This window comes from Stegodyphus dumicola, chromosome 7 (assembly GCF_044657685.1).
Source record: "Stegodyphus dumicola isolate Sdum_Otavi_A_Nest chromosome 7, ASM4465768v1".
Taxonomy (NCBI): Eukaryota; Metazoa; Arthropoda; class Arachnida; order Araneae; family Eresidae; genus Stegodyphus; species Stegodyphus dumicola.
The window spans coordinates 94,818,274-94,838,616 of record NC_140774.1 but is presented as its reverse complement, the minus strand read 5'-3'; the positions used below and the strand labels follow the sequence as shown (position 1 = coordinate 94,838,616).

Genomic DNA, 20,343 nt, shown 5'->3' with positions numbered 1-20,343 from the left:
ACTGAAAAAACAGAAAAAAAGCATGGGGTATTTTTGGTAGATATCCTACTCTGCGAAACCTCATTGCATTTAAAAGAGCCAAAGCAAACGCACGAAAAGTAAGGAGGCAGAGCCAAAGAAATTCTTGGATTTCCTATGTGTCATCAATTACATCCTCTACGCCTAGTAAGCGGGTTTGGGAAAGAGTTCGAAAAGCATGCGGAATCTATAAAGACCACTCACTTTCCTTTTTGGAAAAAGATGGCCGAGTGATTAGCTCCATAGAAGAAATTGCGAATACTATCGGTGAGACATTTGATGCCGTTTCTTCCAGCAGAAACTATTCACCTGCATTTCTCTCTATCAAGCAGCACTCTGAAATAAATCCCATTGCATTCAACTCGTCCAAATCTGAGCCTTACAATAGAGCATTTACTATGCTGGAATTAAAGAGAGCTTTATTGCAGACACATAGGTCTTCTCCGGGTCTTGATGGCGTGAATTACGAAATGCTAAAACATCTGTCCTATAAGTCACTGACTGCCCTCCTCACTCTTTACAATAGAGTGTGGAAGGAGCGTATTTTTCCCAGTGCGTGGAGGAGAGCTGTTGTAATTCCTATTGCTAAGCCAGGGAAAGATCCAAGGAATCCATCGAACTATCGGCCAATTGCCCTTACGAGTTGCGTATGCAAACTGTTTGAAAAGATGGTAAACAGCCGCCTAGTCTACTTCTTGGAAAAGAATGATATTATATCGCCTTATCAGAGCGGTTTTCGAAAGGGAAGAACGACTGTAGATAATATGCTCCTCTTAGAGACATCTATTCGAAAAGCATTTGTAAGAAGAAGCCACCTTGTCTCGATATTCTTCGACATTGAAAACGCTTATGATAAGGCATGGAGATACGGTATAATCCGGGATCTTCACGAGAGTGGCTTGCGCGGCAACCTACCAATTTTCATTCAAAACTTCTTGAACACTAGAACTTTTCAAGTAAGAATTGGCTCTGTTTTTTCGGGTGTTTTTGAACAGGAAGAGGGTGTGCCTCAAGGCTGTGTGCTCAGTGTAACCCTGTTTAGTTTAAAAATAAACTCTGTACTCAAAGAACTTCCTCCCACCATCTTGGGATCTCTAAATGTTGATGATCTGCAGATTAGCTGTCGAGGGGCAGACATGAGATACGTACAGAGGCAATTGCAGATGGCTCTGAATAAGATCCAAAAATAGTCAAACAAACAGGGATTTACTTTTTCCAAACAGAAAACTGTGTGTGTTCATTTTTGTAGGAAGCGAGGTCTCCATCCTGAGCCTGAGTTATATCTGAATGGTACAATTATTCCAGTTACGCCCGAAGTAAAATTTTTAGGAGTGACATTCGACCGAAAATTGACTTTCCTTTCTCATGTTTTAAACCTGAGAAAGAAGTGTCTAAAAACACTAAATATTTTAAAAGTGTTGGCGAACACCTCCTGGGGTGCAGAACGTTCCACTATGCTTCGCATTTACAGAGCCCTTGTCCGCTCTAGACTGGACTATGGCTCAGTTGTTTATGGATCCGCTCGGTCATCAGTTTTGTTAAAACTCGATCCTGTTCACCATCAAGCTCTGCGGATTTGTTCAGGAGCTTTCAGGACTTCTCCTGTCCAGAGCCTGTATGTTGACTCTAACGAACCATCACTTTATCTGAGGCGTGAGCAATTGTTATCCGATATACACAGATGGATCAAAGTCAAATGATCATGTCGGGATGGCTTTTGTATTTGAAGATTACATTGAGGGCAGATGCCTGCACCATGCTTGCTCAGTCATAACATCTGAACTAACTGCAATATATTATGGTCTTTTGTACATATCAAAGCTCTGCCATAGAAAGTTCATAGTTTATACAGACTCGTATAGTGCTCTTAAATCCTTGGAAGCTTTTCCCAACACTCAGAATCCTGTGGTTGTGGATGTTCTAAAAATTCATATAAATTTAACGATTCGAGGATATGAAGTCCTGTACTGCTGGGTTCCTGGACATGCTGGAATAAAGGGAAATGAGCTTGCAGACATCGCAGCCAAATCTGCTATTGAACCGTCCAGTCACCTTATCCCTTTTAGAGACATCTGCTGTGTCATCAAGGGAAAGGTCCGAAAAAAATGGCAGCAAATTTGGGATGTTCAGCATCACAACAAGTTGAAAAACGTCAAGCCTAGAATTGAGCATTGGGATTTTGCTGGAAATCGTAAGGAGGACGTTCTTTTGACTCGCCTGAGAATTGGTCACACTAGAGTCACACATAACTATCTTCTCAAAGCTGAAAATGAGCCTGTTTGTTTTAATTGTAATGTTTGTTTATCTGTTCGTCATATTTTAATTGATTGTCCATGTTTTAATAGTCTTCGCCAGAAATATTTTAATAGCTGTGACTTGACTCTCGACCGTTTAATCGGAAGAGAGGTCAATTGTAATTTAATGTATTATTTAAAAGAGACTGGCTTTTATTACCTAATGTAATTTGTTTTGAAGACTGTGTTTTGAATTTGAATGTGTGCTTTTAACTTGTGTTTATATGACTTCATCCTTTGGATTTGGTAAATTTATCTACTTGTTGTTATTTATTGAATTTTAATGTCATCAATTGTCATCATCCCATCCTGTGTTTGGCGGGTCATAATCATCTCTGGTTTTGCGCCATAATCACTCACTCACTCACCCCCCTTTTCTTTTTTCTGAGTTTAAAAATATATCATCACAATATAAACACTTAGTGTAAACAAGCAACATCTGCTTGTGTTTATTGTCTTCATCGGAATAATAATTACTCAAGGATTTCGATTTTTGAAGAAATTATTTTGTTATTCTAGTTCTTCACATTTTTTTTTTGTTTTGTTCTGAGCTTTTATTTATTTAGTTTTTGAATCCAAATGTTATAAACAGTATGATATTTTTGTATCCTTTGAACGAGTCAACGCACCGAAGCACTCACGTGTAAAAAAGCAGGAGATATTCAATTTTCATATAAAGGCCATTTAGAATATTCCTTGCGAATGCCGTTTCGCGTTATAGAGCGTTATGAGTTGCGAAAATGTTTAAAATGTTTTAATTCAGGACAAATAATTATATTCAACATGTTAAGAATAAATCTGTTAGGATTAAGATTTTAACGGTCACCCAAAAGGGTCAAGTTTTTTTCACGCTCTCGCTGAGCTCACAGTCTGTCAGTTTGCTCTAGCACTCACATATGCTAACGTCCCTTTTATTCTCCTATTTAGCTTTATAATTAAGCATACTTACGCCATATATAATTCAACAGCAAACTCCCAAAAGTTTTAAAAGCAGCATATGTTTAGAATTCCCGATGTAGTGTTAAGTGTTGCATGTATTTTTCTATGCTTTTCAGACTTTTCTCAGTTTATCTTATCAATGCTCAGTTTTTCTTAGCTTACCTTTCTTCGTTCAGCTTACAAAATTTTATTTTATTTATTTATTCTTTATTATTAATGTTTGTGTGTTAAATTTATTCATTAAATGTCACGTTCTTCGCACTTATAGCACATAAAATTCAATTCAAATCGTTGCGTTAGTCAATCAAAAATTCATTAAAGTTATACAAATTGTGAAATAAATAATAAAAGCATATAATGCCATTCTATGAAAATATTGAATATTTTTAATTAAATAGATCATGTATTAAAAATGCATTTTTTTATATTTAAATCAATTCGATTCAAAAGTAAGAAACCAATATTCTTGGCAACTGCATGTATTGCTTTCAAATAGCTTAGTTTGTTAATACACAACAGTCAGATTCAATTTGAAAAATAAATTATCTTACAAATTGCAGAATGGGAAAAGACTTGAATGAAAAGTGAAACAATGCATTTATAGGGATTCGATACAAAATCGCGTTTAGGGACTAATAAGGCTTTCGGAAATAAAAATCAAGAATGCGTTAATTATTGCTGTCGATGTACAGCACTAAACCTTCTGCTGAACGTATTAAACAGTAGCAACAATAACGTTTAGAAAACTTTTGCCTACTTCCCAATAAAACTACAGTCTCGTACATAAAAATGTCGGCACTAAATTTTAGTTTATGCTTGAAAGTGTTTGCTTTGAATTTCCATGTTTGTTTAATATTCATAGTGAAAATTTGCAAAACGATATGTGGCGGTTTTTTATTTTGGGCATTAACAATGTTTGTTTTTTACTGATGTAAGTGATAAAAGCTATTTTGAAGATTGTAACTAATGCAAATACCATTAATTTTAGCATGAATTTTATAAAATTAAAATTTCTCAACCATATTATAACAAACAGATATTTCTTTAGATGAAATAAACTATTGAAACTCTCTTGTAATTTTCACTTTGTAAAATTTTAAATTTAGAAAAAATGCAGTGATTGTATGGTTTGCAGAAATAATTAGGTAAATCTGATAACTGATAACGTAGTTAGGGCTATGCTTAAAACGATGGTGTATCTTCAAGAAATTAGTGGAACTAAACCATTCGTGGAACTATTTTTTGCTGCAATAATTTTGAATTTAAATAAACAAGCAAAATCCGTCTCCCCGTAATAAAGCCCTTCAAACTGTCGAGTGAATGAGAATGCTGAATATTCTGCTGGTTGTTCAATCTAGATTCCACTTTTGTAAAAGTGAAAGTCTACATGAGTGTTTTCGTAGATTTCGCTATGTATAACATGAATACAAGCCAATTGCCTTTAAAGAAATAATGCATGAAAGCAACATTCTCCATAGACAGATAGCCTTCGCTCCCGGATCATGAATCATCACTTCACGGATCACATCACGGATCATCACTACTAGCTTCAACTACTGTAAAATTTTATTAGTCAATTCAGTTTATTCTTATAAGTCAAATTACGGTGAATTTTTTAATTACTGTGCAACCACACCTTATACCCCAAGGCGGCGCTGTTATTTTGGCAAAGTCAAGAGTTCAAAGCTAAGTTCCTAAATTCACAAAGTTCTCATCAGCGATTGAAATGAGTACTTCGGTCTTAAAGTTTTTAAATTCATTCTCTAATTCTTGCATACACTATTTACACAGTCTTTTAGATATGCAGAATGTTGAAACTTGCGATTTCTTGGCCAAGTGATGTGAACCATCTAATGGGAAAGTTCCTTTTCGAAATTGAGATTAAATTAATCTTCAAGGCAAAATTTTGTAGACATGTAACTCGAGGTACTTGAATAACTTAAATAAATCCATTTAATGTTGAAGTTTCACTTTTATAATTTGCGTAAATGGAGAAAAAATCTTGGAAATTAATTTTTAGGATTGAAGTCACATGCTGCAGGCTGACGAATGGGAAATGAACGTAAGTAAGGTCACTTGGTTTAAAATGAACGTAAGTAAGGTCACTTTTAAAACTGGTAAAATTTCAATTTCGACTTCAGTGTTGGCTCTAACATATCTTTTGTATCTCCTATAGATATCTCTATAAAGAATGACTGAGCATTTGGAGGTGTTGAGTTTTATCCGTCACAGTTGACACCGTTTAACAACCGCATTTACGTTAATCAATGGCCAGTTGAGGGTGTATAGATTTTGAGAGTATGACGGTATCGTCTGCATATTTAAGTATTTTAGAATATAGCGGGTTAGGTAAATCGTTAATGTAGATATTGAAAGGTTTTGGCCCTAAATTTGACCTCTGTGGTATACCATTGTACTTTTATTATGAAATTAAATTTCCACATCTAACGTGGAAGGTTCTTCTTTTCAGGTAAGAAATAATTAACTTAATGATGCTGTTAGGTAGCAGAAACTTAAGACACCTTGTGAAATAACAGGACTAAGTGGATTTAACCGAAACTATTTTATCGAACGCCATCTAGTAGCAACGAGAAAAACTTACAGTCAGTCGACCTCCAGCTACGGTTGTCCGATGTTATGTCTCAGCGAATCGAATATAAATTCTAAATGTTAGGTGTTCCGTTTTGGTGTGCGTTCTGTTTTGATACATATTTTCTTCGTAACTTCTGTGCTGTGTTAGTAAATATTTTTAGAGATAGCCAGCATCTGTGCTTATAGAAGAACGGCTACAATTTGATTAATCCAAATCAAACACCTTGCAAAAAAGCATTACGAAAATTGCACAAGAAAACAACATGTAGACAAACCCATGATGAGCTGTTACTGTCGCAATATTGTTTATCTCTACCGTCTGTCTACTTTATTCTTTGAGATCTTAGAGTATCAAGAAGTTATAACCTTATTATCAAGCATACCCTATTATAGATATTTCTGTCACCTCGTATTTGAAATATTATACTGTTTTTAGAAAAGTAACGAACAGAGTTCAATATTCTCTTTAAAATTTAAAGAAATTATTTACTTATTTTAATTTTCGTTGACTTCATGAATATCTTAAATAGACGACATGCAAATCAAGAAAGTGGAAGGAAGCTGACAAAGAATTGCAGGCTTTCATAAACTTTCTCGAGAAATGTTCATCTATGTCCATTCATGATATTATAAACTTTATTGTATACACAGCAAATTTTTAAAAGTACGGCGACAATCTTGTAAACAGGCAGATATTCGAAAGTTATGTACCATCATACTAAGAAATTCGTATCTTTTTGCGATAATAATTATGAAAATTTTAAAATGTCGTTTAATTTTGTTTTCCCAAAACGTAAAATCATTAATAATAATAATTTAAAATCATCTGTACGATTTTCGATATTATTTATTTAATTATTACCGACAGAGAGAAAACACTACCAATTGACTTCGCATTTCTGTAGATGGCATCACAAAGCATAAAATTATAGAAATCAATATTCAGTTATCCGTAAAACTCTCACCCGGAATCGGTGCGCTCGTTGCAACCGATTTAAAGGTATCTACAGAACATTCTTACTCTTCTCCCTTCATCTCGCCTAATTATTTTAATTATAATTTTAATAACTTGCCGCCCAGGAAGAAAAGTGGTTAATAACTCTGAATGCCTTACCGATGGGCGCGGGTTCGAATCCCGAAGAAGGCACGGATGTAAATTATCTGTCCCTTCATAGGAGGCAAAGCTGGTCCACCTGTTAGGTGCCTCCATAATAAAGTCACCACCACTTCCGACCTTAATAAAGGCTAATGCCGGCCATTGGGAAAAAATTAATAACTTGTAGGGGTTATTTTAAGTTTCTAAAATTTATTTTAATTTTTAAACATGCTTTACTATTTGCTCTCGTTTCTCACCTACTATTCCCTACCAGAATAAGTTTTTAGTATCGCATTGCATGTAAATGGAGGAGATAGAGTATTTAAAGGAAGAATAGAAAGGAATAGCAGAAGAGCAGGATTTAGCAGAAGAGCTTAGGAGTCAGTAGCGAGCGTTTTCCGTCATGTTACTTCGTTGTTTAACGCTAATTTTACTACGCTCGGCCGTATTATACATGCCTGCTAATATTCTCCGGATAATTTAATTAAGGCCCAATTACGTTGGTCAGTTTTGTACAACCTCCGCTAAGTTCAGTTTATTTTAGCATTAGATTCGTTTCTTATTTTCTCATCTTAAGTTAAAGCCTGAGTGGAGGCTTTGCTGTAAGCCTGAGAAAGGGGCCTTCTGTATTTTTATTTTGAGGTAATAAAGGGTGAGTTTAACCCTTCTCTGTACTTTTTCATTTACGCACTTGAATTAATCAATAAGTTTCAACTAGGCTTCTACGAAATTAAGCATAGACAAGGCAGTTAGAAATCTTACAGACTTTAATAGCTTTAAAGTCACTATCCATGCAATGCAAAGTTTCAAAGCCTGGTCCTTCATCTAACTCATTTTTCCATCAGTTTTTTTTAATGTTAAAAGAGAAAAAATTATCTAGCAAATTTCACCAGGAAATTTTATGTGGTTAATTTTTAATTAGTCGGCAATATCGCTTTCTCCGTATAATTTACGTAATTTATTGTTATATTCGTCACCAGAAAGCTTTAATGTTTACAACAAAGATTTTTCTGATAACTTTCCTTTCAGAAATAGGTAAAAGTTTATTCCACTTTCATAGCCATGAGAAGTATAGGTTATAAAAAAGTGTGAAAAAGTAGTTTCATCCCTTTTAAGTAATTTTTGCTAGAACAGATCCTACTTATTATTTAATTTTTTAAGTTTATTTATTTCTCTTGGCATTAATGATACGTTTTGTAATTTTCGAAATCAATATTATTGCCAGAGTTTACTTCTGAGCCAAGATAAGCAACACGATTCATTAAAAAAATCCTTCTATTTAAATACTAACATATTCAATAAGTGTCTTTTATTCCACAACAAAATTCTTTAAGCTTATGACTTGATAAATATTAAATAGCTTCGTTTCTCAGTTTAGAAATTTGATGGTAATTTTATCGCAAACTGAATTCAAAATTTCATCATCTTCAGGAGTTTTGAGAACATAATACCAAAGTTCAAGTAAAGCAGATCCTTTTATTCAATAAATTAGGCTAATTAGGCTTTATTCAATAATTTGAGCTGAAACTTGAATTTTAAAGATTAATTAGAAAGCGTGTAATTTATAGCATTGCTTCACATTGCGAAAATTCAGTTAGTTACGAAATATTACGATATGCGCTTTTCTATCGTGTTTAAAAATCAAATAATTTTGGGATGATATATCTTTCTTGCAAAACTTATTTTATTCCCTTAACAACACAGATCCCACGATATAAAATAATTTAAATTAAAACTAACACAAAAAGCAAAATAAATATATTTGCAATATATAAATCAAATTCTAAATAATTTATTTAATTAATAAATTAACGTGTCTCAAATAAAAATGCTACACTATATTTTTTTAACTTATTGCATTATATTTACATATTAATAATTTAAATTTGTTAACTCCACTAAATGTCTACAAAATGGTTTATTTTGAGGCACAAAAGCTAAAGCGCTATCTCCTGCCACACGTAAGAAAGAAAGATACATACATGCGTCAAACTTATGTTTAAAACAAAAATGGTCTTATAAATAGAAATGAAATAATGCAATGATGAAATGCTGAGACGAACAAGTGCATGAAACGTAGATAATGATTTCCAGTTTAAAACACGGGATATAATTATAAAAAATTAAATGCATTAAGATACACCAGTATTAAAATACCAATATACTATTCAGAACGAATTAGATAATAAAATATAACCGATTTATACGCTAAAATTAATTTGAATTGGCCTCTTTCCTGATTAAACTTGATTAAAGTCAAGAGGCAACTCACAGCTGTTAAAATACTTCAGTCGAAGCCTGTTAAAATATGAACATTCAGTTGAAAAGTAGCGCATCCGCAAAACAGTGAGCTACTAAATTGTAACTAAAATAGAATGTAACTGGATTTTTAATGATTTTGGCTCCTGAGAATTGTTAAGGCAATTGTGATTCTTTGTTTGCAGCAGATGAGCCATTATTTTTTATTCTCACATTATTATGTTATTTTAGGCTTATTATTTTAGGAACTGAATATTATCACAGGAAGCTGTTCACAGTTTTTAAAAAAAATTTGATTTTTGGTTTTTTTTAAATTTCCTCAGAAATCTGCCCTCTGCCCCTTTCCCCCCCCCAAAAGGAGAATATAGTGTAGCCTTTTTTTTTTTTTTTTTTTTTTAAATTGCATTAATTTGTGCTAACAGAGAAACACCTACCAAGCTATCAGAAACTCGGAAAAAGTGTGCCACAGAACACGGAGTGGAAAATAATTCAAACACTGTATTGCCAAGCGTCCCTCAATTTGTCAATCTGCAGAATCGTGCATAATATATATTGCTAGATACGTCTTTACTTAGTTGTACTAAGGTTGCAAATATTCATAAAAATTGTTATATGTCTACAAATTACAAAAAACGATACATCTTGAAAACATTCCATACTAAACAAATGGTAATAAAATTCTGCAGTAGGTGTATATGATATGTGGTATTAAAGTCGTATCTTATACTAACTAACTGTATTGAAGTTAATAATATTATTAAGAAGTATATTTTTTTCTAAGCCATTTAACTTGTTATGAGCAATACATTATTATCATTAGAAAACTAAATAAAAAATTACATATGTCATAGAAAAGCAGCAGCTCCAAAATTTACAGTTTGACAAGAAAGACAATTTAAAGGTCCTTTGCAAAGAAATTAAGCTATAGTTATCAGAACTAGAGATTTCCAAACCCGTGTGGATTATAAATCTTGCGATAGCGTAATGCAACGTGATGTAAAAAAATGGAAGTATTATAGATGTTTCTAGCGGCAAAAGTGCCTTTTACAGAACACGCATACCATCGGAATAACTCATGCTCGAGAGTCATACCTTTCATTTTATGAGTACGAATAGAAAATGCGCTGCCAGAATTTCGATAACTGAAAAAAAAACAACTTTTAAAAATTAAAGTGATAAATTTTTTAATGTTATATGAATTATGCACGGTTTTAAAAAAGCGATTGAATTGGTGAGCACAGATGTAGAGATAATTATCTGCATCCTGTTGTCAGAGCGTGCAAATGTGCAAAGGCCTTTCAGCATATCGTTTACCTAATGAAACGTCCAGTCACCAGGCATATGCCAAATAATGTGTTAAACATTCCTAGTAGTGAGGATGCCATATAAAATCCGACGCTGAATTATCCTCTCGTTTATTAACCATGCGGCCTGGAAAGTGGGAATTGCCGTTGCGAATTGTCATTATTCTACAACCGTGATATTCGCAATTCATCTCTCAAAATATAACAGTACATTGTTTAGAGGTAAGTGATTAAAACTAATATAAAGGCCTCTTACAGATATTCCTGATATTTTTACCATTAATATAATGATTTTCATGTATTTAAATAAAATATAATAAATAGGCGAAAATAAACGTAGCCGCCAAAAATAAAGCCCGGGAATGTCTGTAGCGAGCCTTTATTTTCGTAACCATTGATCGTAGAAAATATTTTAAATAATACAAATATTCAAGCTTCTGTATTTTTGAATTTAAAGAAATCTATTTTATAAAAATTAAGATATCAAACTTTTTATATGTAAAGTTATATGTATAAACTTATAAACTTTTTATATGTAAAATTTATATATGTATGTTTATTATAAAACACAAAATGTTTGACTGCCGAACGACAAAAATTAATCGCGATATTTAATTTCATAAATTGGGAGTTTTGAAGTCATTTTGAGTTTGCATTGAAATAATAAATAAATTGGAATAATTCTAAATTGATTTTGTTCCCTTAAATGACATTGAATGATATTTAATCTTGATTTTGAGATTCTTTCGTCTTTACCTTATAGATTTTCACTTCCCGATACAAGGTAAAGGAAGTATTGTAATTGCGAAAACTTTTGAGTATCATATTTGAACGGAAGTATCCATTTCGACAGTACTGAATCCATTTTGACTATTTTTTTCGTGACTTCTGCATTTACGGATAGAATAAAGAATGTTTTTCCCAAAATGCATTGTAAATTGGATTTTTTCAACTCAAAAACGGTTAGCCTCAAAACCTTAAAATTGTGTATATGGGACTGCTATCACATCTAGTTGCATTTCCCTTTTTTACTGCAATAGTAAGTACCAAAAGTGTATGTATATAAAGGTTTTAACGAAAATTACCCGTCACCGAAAATATCGTCTGCGTAAACATTTCGCGTTGGCGTATTTAATCAGATTTTGTTTAACGATATTTGCATTTGAAAGGAAGAAACTTGCTTTAATAAACTGTGTTGTGAAATGAAATTTGTAAAACAGTATCGTTATCATTAAGTACAAGCTGTCCGAAATGGAACTATCACGCTACCAGATTACAACCATCATTTACTTCCAGTTCTATTGCAAAACATCAGCTACAGTATATCACAAAATCATGGGTACAGCTTTAGATACCAATATTGTAACATATTACACTAAGAAGGTTTGGTACCGAAAGTTCAAGAAGCACAGCGCTCTTGCCGGCTTACTGATGTTAATGAGGCCCGCCTGCCAAAACGGGTAGAAGAAGATAATAATGCAACTACTCGAGAGCTTGCTAAGGAATTAGAAGTTTGTGCCATGTCCATTAATCGCGCTATGCATCGCATACACTTGACAAGCTCAATCGCTGGATGCTGCAAGAGCAAATAAGGGCAGACGTGTTCGAGCTGAACTAATTTGCTCGAATATTAACGCAGGACAAAATTCTGGGACGGATCGTCATTTGTGATGGAAAGTGGATTTACCTCAACAACACAGGCCGAAAAGGGCGGTTTTCTGCGCCTTGTGAGCCCATCGGCAGCGTCTCAAAGGGCAGTTTAACTATCAAAAATATCATGCTTTGCATCTCGTGGAACTGCCGTGATACTATCCACAAAGAGTACGTGGAAAGAGGTAAAAACCCTCGACACTAAGATGTGCAAATGCTAGTCCGTGTTGACGTTGTTATCAAGGGAAAAGTTGAACCTAGTTCCAGCGCAAAAAGGTACTATTTCATCAAGATAATGCGAGATCACATGTGTCTGCATTGACCGCCACATGTGTCTGCATTTCTATTGGACTTGAGTGGGATCTTTTGCCACACCCACCAAATAGCCCCGAAATCGCTCCTTCGGATTTCTGCCTTTTTTCACACTTCCAGCTACATCTTGCTGTTGCTATCTTTCATTCTGCACAGGACCTCCGAAATGAGGTTGACCTGATTTTGAAGTCGCGGCTGCCTAGTTTCTGGGCCGAAGCCTTTGAAAAACTACCAAACGGTTGACAGAAAATCATAGATTAGGGTAATGATTACTATCCACAGTAAAAGTACTTTTTTCATGTATTTTGTTCTTTATTAAGAACGTTTTCTGGAGGTAAACTTTCGTTACAACTAGACATATATATGTATACAGATATATATATATATATATATATATCTGTATACATATATATATTATATATACACACTTACCTTCTTTACCAGGCTTAAAAGCCCTTACCTGGCCTTTATTTAACAACTGTTATCGTAGTCATATATTTCAAAATACAGAAGTATTTTTAATGGAGAAAATATTCGTGATTTGGCAATGTCATTTTTTAAAGTTTTTTGTAAATAACAAAATCTAATTTTTAATACGGTTTTCCGGTTTCTATATTTATATCTAGCAAAATTTTATACTCGTTATGAAAAAAATTTGTAAGAAAGTTTATGTCAATTTTTGATGTCATTTTCAACTTGCTTGAGAGAGCTTGGCTAATTAAGTTAGAATTACTCAAAGAAATAAGTTTAAATGAAGTGAAAAAAATGTATGTATAATCTAATAGGCCATACAAGGAACTCATATGGTGTCCCCATCAGAATTTTTGCATTTAGTATTCCCAAAGAATTTCCATAAAAGTAACTTATTAGTTTTCGAAATTTAAACGTGTGTTGAAATATTTATTAAAGGAGGTTTATTACATTAGCATCATAATCTAGTAATCATACAAAAAATTCATTTAACTACAAAACTTTTCATTGTAATTAATGCCATAATATCGCAAACTGGCTATATGCCCAAGATTATTTAATTTGAAGCATCTTTATATTTTTGAAAATATGAAGTTTACAGATATAAAATATTATTTTTATATATAATATATTATTTTAAAAAATAATATTTTATATTTCATTCTATTCTGTGTTACTTATTATCCTAAAAGTCTTGAATGGAATGAGTTTCCGGAAAGTTTAAAAGGTTCGCGGGCAGATTCGATACATGAAAGATTTTTCTGAATAGCAAACAATTTGGCCACCCTTTTTTATACCATTAGTGCAATTTTTAAAGCTCTTGTATTTTGGATTCCCTCAGGATAATTTTATTTTAGCCAAAGCTATATTTATTTTTATTGCAAATCATTTTCGTTTTTCAAAATGTCGTTAACAGTAGTGGCGCAAAGATAATCAGTAAATTCTATTATTGAAGCACTCTCAGAGTCTAGGATTCTTGAAGTTCTTCCAGAAGAAGGGAAACTTAAATGGCAGAGCTTTTGATCTATCATTCTACTAAATCATATTAAACGAAACTTTATATAGGAAATAGAATTTGTAATTCATCTCCATTGGAACTTTTCTGAAAGCAAATAAGCATGTAGTATTCTGCAATATGTATCGGTGTGTTTCATGCTACTGGAAGAGTCATAATAGAACGAAAGAATTTTAACACGAATAGTGCGAAAATTTCCTAGGGAAGTAAAAAATGATTATAAAAGAACGCACCTTATCAAACGAAGCAGGAGTTCGGGAGAAAATTAAATTAATATTCCAAGATGATGAAACGAGCTTATATTTTTAAGCCATAAGCCTCAGGCGAGGATTCAATCGAAAAATGTATCTTTTCGTGAAAATTCCCTGAATTTCATATTTAAAGATGTTGAACTAAACTGCTAAAAATGTAAAAGAGTTAAAAGATTTGATTTCCTCGTTTCTTGTTGCAATGAAGAAATTTGTGATAAATGAGCATAAAAAAAGCCACAGAGCCAGTTAATTAATTAAGTAATCCCTCGCCCTATTAATAGAACAATAAATACAGTTTTCATTCTTGAAGGATTCAGTTCCGAAGGTTAGTAAAGTAATTAAATAACATTTTTATCAGCAAGCACATGTATACTATCTTCTACGAGCAGATTTAGTCACTTATCTTAACTTTGGATAAAGTGCCTAAATTTTTATAATCTATTTATTCCCACAGAATTTTGTAATTTTTTCTTATGTGTTAATTGATACCTGTCATTCACATGACGTTGCGCGGTAACTAGCTACTAAACTGTCGGCAATCAGTGTATCAATAATATATTTTTCACTCTGTGAATTGCATCTGGTTAATACCTATTTCTGATCGACCATCGACTGATGACGATGCTTTGTCATCAGTCGTAATTATTTATATTACTGAATACCTCTATATAAAATTGAAAGAAAGAAATGAAATCGTGAATCTGATGATGAATAGTCACCATAAGACAACGAAGATAATACAAGAGAATTTGGTCTTTATCTTTCACAGCATTATGTACTATTTTTAAGTAGCTTACTCTGATATATTGATAAACAGAATTCTATTTAATTATGGATATAAATTTAAAATCTTCTCTTACGTGGAATCCCAATTAAGTGGAAAAGAGATTCGAATAAATATAAAACATTAAAGTTTGCTTTAAAAAACTCGTTATCTTTTCTTTTACCCCTATTCTATTGTGAATTAAATTATTTAAAGAAGTTTCGTCTTTATGGAATACCATTAATACATTTGTCTCCTTGATCAACGAATCATTGATTGGACACCGCATTCGTGATTGACTGATTGCGACTAAATGCCTACAAATGAGAATACTGAAATAGCTTTGGAGGTATTAACAATTGCCAGGTTAAGTGTACAAATTCCTCCATTTTGGAAATCCGACCTCGAAATATGGTTTCTTCAGGTCGGAGCGCTTAAGTACTTTTATTAATGAGAAGCAGGAGTAAAACAATGATAATGAGTTTTTTCCCTAAAACTCTAATATTTTATTTTTATTCGAAACTCTTTTACTCTTGTGACTTGAGCAAAACAAAAATCGCATTGCGATGAATTTGATAAATTGTGCTTCAGTATTGCACATAATGTTACCACATATATTAATTAAATGAGCGTACTTCTTCTCCATTAAATTAAAAATCTACTTTAAAAATATCGATAATGTTGGCAAAAAGAAACTCTGGAAAATATAACAATAATCACATCATTTTAAATAAGAATTTCTACATGCAGCTAATCATTTTAAAGTACATTATACTCAAGGGCGTAGCTAGAGGGGGCAAGGGGGGCATCTGTCCCCGAGCGCAGAATCCAAAGGGCGCCAAACTGATGTTACGACATTTTAGAATTAAATGTTTTCCATCCTTGGCAAGCAGTAGGGGGCACGAAATCTTCAGTTGTCCCTTGGCGCTGAAAACCCTAGCTACGACTCTGATTATACTAAGAATAAAGCGATTTGAATTTCATTCCATTACTAGATGAAAAAAAAAATGTAAAATAAGTAATCCTCTAAAATAGCTCATTAGGCAAATTATAGTTTCTCCAACACCTTTTGCTTAAACTTTAAGACAACGCTTCAAATACAAATCTAATAGTTGCAGTTTTAAGTATTTTTAGCACAGAATTATTATAGAACTCGGATTTAATGCAAGCAAGCGTCATACGTCTTAATAAAAGATTGTTTCTCTATCTTTTTCTGAAGTCTATATGCCCATTAACGGCCCACACGGCTCTTTTTTTAAAGCATCATCATATCAGAAATGGTATTCCCACTGTATATAGTTTAAAGAAAGATATATATACTGGTGACCAGCTGTCTTAATGGGCACGCGAGTCCTTGGATTTTATTTTGCTTTATTATTCTACCTGTCAGGTTAAAGAGTACCTACGCCATTCTGCTTACACATTAGCTCTGAAAGTCTGGGCAACTTGATGATAAATAGAAGTCTCTTCCCCCAAAGCGCCTAGTTATACGTACTCCGAGGATTGTCCTGAAGCATGATAATAAAGAGGTGTAAACGATTATAAAATACCTCAGACGGCGAAGAAGGGGAATTTTCTTTCGCTCTCTTTTGTCTCCGCTTGCTGCTACGATTAATGAAACGCCAAGAAAGAATAAGGCTCCATTACGTATCCTTTCTTATTCTTTTATTATGTTATTAAATAGTTAATTCTTAAAACCGTCAACTCGTAGGTTATAAAAATGCAGTACTAAACAGCATTGCATATTATTACATCATTATCGAAAGACTGTAAGCATAACAATTGTGTCATTACAGTTGCACTCCAAAACATTGCAAAGTGTGGGTCCACAAAATGAATCGCTACTCAACGTCACACGCTGAAATTCATTACGTTACTAAGGCGTTACAATGCATATCGCTGAAGACAACATTAAATTTCTTGGAGAAGAAAACATGACAGATAGAATGTTCCCTCGGAAGGGTTTAAACCATGGATCTCCTAACTGTCAGATGCACTTTTTTTAATTAAATAGTAAAATTCCTTGCGCACCACACAGGTTTGCAGAGGTAAATAAAAAAACAAATACAGCACAACAAAAAATAAAATAAACTTACAAATTCACCGAAGACACGTAACAGCTAAATTTACAGAAGAAAGAGGGACAAATTTATCTTGGACAAATGCGCGAACAGGGGAAGGAAACGTAATGTTAACAAAGTTTAACTTAGAAATGAGTTCTTTTCGTCCTTCCGTAAGCTTTGAACAATAGAACAGCAAATGTTCGACATTTTGCACCCCTCGAAGCTGCAGGAACACAAGTCTGTATTAAATAATCCAAATCTCTTCAGCTATGAGATGCACTTATAAATCATTTACAGCACGAGGCATGTACAAAGAAATGTGATAATCCCTTCATTTTTCCAGATTTAAAGGACGACTAGGAAGAACGCATGAGACCCAATCGACCAAATTTAGACGGTTAGGAATCAAAATTTTAGTTCCGGCTTTCTATTTATGAAGTTATCATACCTAACAAAACCAACTGTGCCCTCGGGATTCGAAGCACAGATACTACAGTTATTAGCTGAAGATGATAAACACTTATACCTCTGCAGTATTAATGGGAAAATGCCATTATTCTCCACCTTTTCAACGACGCAATGGGCAAACGAAGAGACGCAAGGTACCCATTTGATCATATCTATAGATCCAAAATGAAAGGTGTAAATTCGACTCCGATATAAAACCTGAATGTATGTGTTTCCTCTATGCCAACTGCTCAGGCTCAGTATCCGTCCACCACCTGTTATACACCCTAGGTAACGTTCGTACTTATACTTTATTTGCTTTTTACTCATTATTTTTGAAAATAATAATATTTTTAAATATGTATGCATGAAAAAACTTTTATACTTTTCTTTTAAATTTTTAATCTTCAATTAAATAGTTGTTTTTTTATATTGATTAACTACTTATCTTATTATTTTTGCCTTCACTGTCATTTTCGTCGGCATCCACTATGACGCATTTTAGTTAACATATATAAGAACAGAGTTCTTGAATTTAAGAGAGAGCTTTTGGCATCTTGATACTATTACTTCCCAGCTCTGAATTTTCACCAATTCAACATCAGCTTATTTAGTCGTACCGAACTGAGGATCTGAGCAAAATTTGTAGGCAAGTCTTTTTATAAATCACAATTTTAAATGTTAAAATTTTACTTTAATTTTGTTTTCGTTAATCCCATAATAAAAGAAGCTAATGGACGGGCTGCCTTCATGGGAATTTCCGTAGTTTTCTCCACGAATAGCATGAATATGAGCTAGTTTCTCTTAAAAAGTCTCCAAGAAGGCATCCCTTTCTTTAGATAAATAGCCCTAACTGTACTTTGCTACAATCTAATAAAACCAAATCCACATCTATCTTTTGTAATTTAAACTACAGCTCCTCTAGATAATAAAAGTATCCCTATAGTTGGATTCTCGTTTTCTGTGGATCAGATGCGTGTTTGCCCTAATGCAATTGGTAATTATATGAAGCAAACAGTAATACAAAATATTAACTTTTCTGAAATTTAGAAAAAAAAGGGGCTTTATCTTCAACACAAATTCATGCTTAAAATTTGACGTAACACACTGCAAAGAGCTAATAATTATTATAGATATTTCTTTAAAGTAAGAACTTCAATGTTATCTGCTGTCTCTCGATTTGACTCGTTATCACGAGAACATCAACTGCAGAAAAAAAGATTGAGCCGCTGAATTTTGATCTTACTTCAGTTCCATTTAGCGTATTTCGCTTCATGAAAATTATGCGAATAATGTCTGACTTGCACTACAGGAGGTGGGGAAAATAAATATTACGCAGTGAAGACGACCCGAGTTATTATGACAAATGGGAAGGGCGGCGATGACCTTGAAGTGCCTCTTTTAAAATTTAAACGATATTTCAGTGCTTGTTTAAAATGAACTAATGCAATTTTGCAGCATGCAGTAACGGAAAGTTTCCTTTCATGGGAAGGGAAATAATACAACTTCGCTAAGTTTGTTGAACTCATTTTCATTAAAAGAGACAATGGCTCATAAAAGGTTTTCGTTTGGTTATTTAATTACGGCAAAGCACACTAGGGCTACCTGCCTGAGGGAAGGAATGCCTTCGTGGAGGACTTTCTAAGGGAAACTGGCTCGTATACACGTTACACATGGAGAAAACCACGAAAACGCCCATGCAGCCAGCCCGTTCACGGGATTCAAACCTCGGACCGAACTACCAGTGTTCAGCGACTTTACCGCTCGGCCGCTTGTGGGCCTTGGCTTATAAAAGAAAAATGACCTGTGGGCAATAAGTAACTATTTTTTAAATAATACTTATTATTAGTTCAAATTTACTTAGTCCACATATTTAACGAACGTTTTAAGCCGAATCACATGTCCTACAAATTCATCTGAAGTGATCAAATAGCTTCTTAAAAATATGTACTGAAGCGTATTATCTTTTTTACGTTATTTAAATGAAGTAAATTAAATTAAAATCATGTTTAATTTTACTTTTGTTTACAAGAAGGATAAGCACTCAGGACAACTAGATTCAGCAGTTAATATACTTAATCATTTACAAAAGTATACAATTTGTATAAAACAACAAGTAAAATTAAAGAGAGACAAATGACAAAAAAATAAATAAATGAAATGGAAAGGGCATAGGAAACTAAATAAACTTCATATTTCCTTCAAAAAAAAAAAAAAAAAACTAAGTTTGCATTTTCGGATTATTGTTGTTATTATTTTTAATCCATTTTATCATTTCTCATTAAATAGGATAAGTTTATCTAAGACGTAGTGCAAATATACTTTTTTATAATTTATTGAAATTATTGATGCTTCTTCTTCAATCACATTCACAGAATTGTTTCAATGCAAAAAATTTCAATAACCATATAAAATATCTTACGTAGTTAGCCAAAATTATAATTTGAACTTTATTATAATTTCCGCTTTCTGTATTTATCACCAGAATTATATTAGCTTTAAATGTATTTAAAGTGAGTGTTTTGAATATCAAAGAGACAGATTTTGGCAATCGTTATTAGTATTCTCACCAACTCCGTTTCAAATTAATATTCCGGCTTGAACATTCTCGCTGGCCAATGAGTTAAATTGCGAGCTGGTAAAATACATCGTGAGCCAGCTCATTCTATTCTATGTGTTGTCTTATAGTACGATACCAACGTTTGAACTGAATTGTCTGTTTAAAGTTCAATAGCCAAACGTGGTACTTATTCATAATAAAATGAGTGCAAAGTCGCCTGTAGCACAAGTTGTCTCTGCTCAATTTGCGGATAGTAAAAGGGTTATTTTAACACTAGAACAGCCGAATTTCAGACTAACCTAAAACCGC

General features: G+C 33.2%; 1 protein-coding gene across 2 annotated transcripts in view; it reads left to right on the top strand.

Annotated features, from left to right (window-relative positions):
- LOC118194922 (neurensin-1-like) overlaps nucleotides 1-20,343 on the top strand; it is a 516,553-nt gene that overhangs the window by 428,589 nt on the left and 67,621 nt on the right. The window contains exon 1 of one of the 2 annotated variants that reach the window (XM_035366137.2): nucleotides 10,517-10,724. The exons of the other annotated variant lie outside the window; for it this stretch is intronic. The gene's annotated coding sequence lies outside the window, so the exon portion shown is untranslated. Of the gene's footprint in view, nucleotides 1-10,516; nucleotides 10,725-20,343 lie in introns of those variants that run through there. 2 annotated transcript variants of the gene reach the window in all.